Source organism: Notamacropus eugenii, chromosome 4 (genome assembly GCF_028372415.1).
Source record: "Notamacropus eugenii isolate mMacEug1 chromosome 4, mMacEug1.pri_v2, whole genome shotgun sequence".
NCBI classification, from domain to species: Eukaryota; Metazoa; Chordata; class Mammalia; order Diprotodontia; family Macropodidae; genus Notamacropus; species Notamacropus eugenii.
Window position 1 is genome coordinate 185,724,531 of NC_092875.1, and position 2,330 is coordinate 185,726,860.

At 43.8% G+C, this 2,330-nt stretch overlaps 1 pseudogene; it reads left to right on the plus strand.

Moving 5' to 3' along the window:
• Window positions 1-921: 921 nt before the first annotated feature.
• Window positions 922-1,844, plus strand: LOC140500851 (large ribosomal subunit protein bL12m pseudogene; annotated as a pseudogene).
• Window positions 1,845-2,330: the final 486 nt, after the last annotated feature.

A 2,330-nucleotide genomic window follows, 5' to 3' on the forward strand; every position in this document is an offset into this window, starting at 1 on the left:
AATTCATTTTCCTGGGCCTAATAGATAGAGTGGTGAACTTAGAGTTGGGAAAACCTGAAATCAAACTGGGCTTCAGATTCATTGTTGTCCTTCATCTTTGAAGAGGACCAAAATGACATCACCATGATAAAGTGAAATTTCAGTGTGTCTGACTGTGGCTGATTAGACCAATACGAGCTCAGAATGCTCTACCACAGGTTGGGCACAGATAGTCTATTTGAATATTTGGGGTGGATATCCCAAATTTGTCCATCCTGTGTTTACTTTGTGCTGTCTCAATTCTGCTTTGCTCAGAGAGCACAGCACCTTTTCTTATGTGGGCATGCCATGCTGAGTGGTCCTGTGCCAGTGTCTCCCATGTTGCACAGTCAAATCCAAAGTTCTTGAGAGAGACCTTGAGAGTGTCCTTGTATCTTTTCTTCTGGCCACCATGTGATTGCCTGCCCCATGCAAGTTCTCCATAAAATAGTCTTTTTGGCAAGAGTACATTTTGCATTAGAACAACATGGCCAGCCCATCGAGTTGTGCTCTCTGAAGCATAGTTTGAATGCTTGGCAGTTCAGCTCGAGCAAGAACTTCAGTGTCTGGTACCTTATCCTGTCAGGTGATCCTCAGAATCTTCCTAAGACGTTCAAATGGAAGGGATTCAGTTTCCTGGCATGGTGCTGGTAGACTGTCCATGTTTCACAAGCATATAATGAGGTCAGCACAACAGCTCTATCGACCTTCAGTTTGGTAGTTAGTCTAATATCTCTTCTCTCCCAAACCTTTCTTTGGAAATATATACAAATATATATTTACTAGCCAAATGACCCTGGGCAAGTCATTTAACCTCCTTGTAACTTAGGGAACTCCCTAGGTCTTAGCCAATAATACCAACAGACAGTATTTGTAAATTGCTTTAAGATTTGTAAAATACTTCTCGTGCCCACCGTGATGCTAGCTGCGGCTGCTCGCCCCCTGCGGGGGCCTTGCTTGAGGTTCCGGACCACGGCCCTGCTCCAGACCAGGCTGCCATTATTGGGTATTTGTGCCCTGAGGTTAATGAGAAGCAGCTGTCATCAAAGAAGTGAAACTCTGGCTGGAGCCACTCTGGACAATGCCCCCAAGCAGTACCCTCCTAAGATTCAGCAGTGAGTACAGGACATCGCCGGCCTCACTCTACTGGAAATCTCTGATCTCAATGAGTTATTGAAGAAAACACTGAAGATCCAGGATGTGGGGCTGATGCCAATGAGTGGCATGGTACCAGGTACTGCTACTGCAAAGGCAACCCCTGAGGCAGCAGATGAGGAAGAGGCACCCAAACAGAAGGAGCGAACACATTTCACTGTTAAGCTGACAGAAGCCAAGCCTGTGGATAAAGTGAAACTAATCAAAGAAGTAAAGAATTACATTCAGGGCATAAACCTCGTCCAGGCAAAGAAGCTGGTAGAGTCCTTACCCCAGGAAATCAAAGCCAATGTTGCCAAATCAGAAGCAGAGAAGATTAAAGCAGCCTTGGAAGCAGCTGGTGGCACTGTGATTTTGGAGTAGGAGTTTGGGGTTCTGTAGGACTTGTGCGAAGTGGGGCTTACTCCAGTCCAGTCGGACCACTCGGGCAGTTGGCCCCACGTGTATTACTGCCTGAAGACCCAAACACATGTGCTTAACCAGTGTGGGTAGTTTGAGTGAGAACTTTCTCAGCTTTCCAGGGGACTCTGTTCTGGGAGGGATGGGGAGGCCCATCTGTCCCAGGCCCTTTTAAAAGGCTGCTGTGAAAAAGGACTCTGAAACATAAGAGTGGGGAGCAAGTTTGTTCAAACAGTAGTCTATAAGGAAAATATATCATTACCCAGAAAAAAAAAAAGATTTGTAAAATAGTTTGCAAGCATGTCATTTTATCCTCATAACAACTTGCAAAGATAGATTGTAAAATGAGCTCTACCACCTAGCTGCCTACTAAGTTATAAGGTAGCTGGTGGAGGGAATTCCCATACCTCAAGTTGCCTACTTGATGCTGAAATTACAGATGTTAGGATATAAGCATACTATGTAAATTAAAAACAAGAAAAGTCTTTGGGTCATTCAGGCCTCTCTGAAAATATTGTTTGAAGTAAAGTTGTTATGCATCTAAAAATTCTTTTTGTCTAGAAGTTAGGGGTAGTTGAGTGGAAGAAGGGTCAGAGGAAAAACTGCTAAATTCTTATGTTTTTCCATAAATGTAATTTCAATGAGAAGATCTGAGAACAAACTTTTACTTATGTGCTGCTGCGTAGTAAATGAATTACCAGCATAATCAACCAACCTTCAAATGCCAATGTGAGAGATCAGATGAGTGACCAGCACAA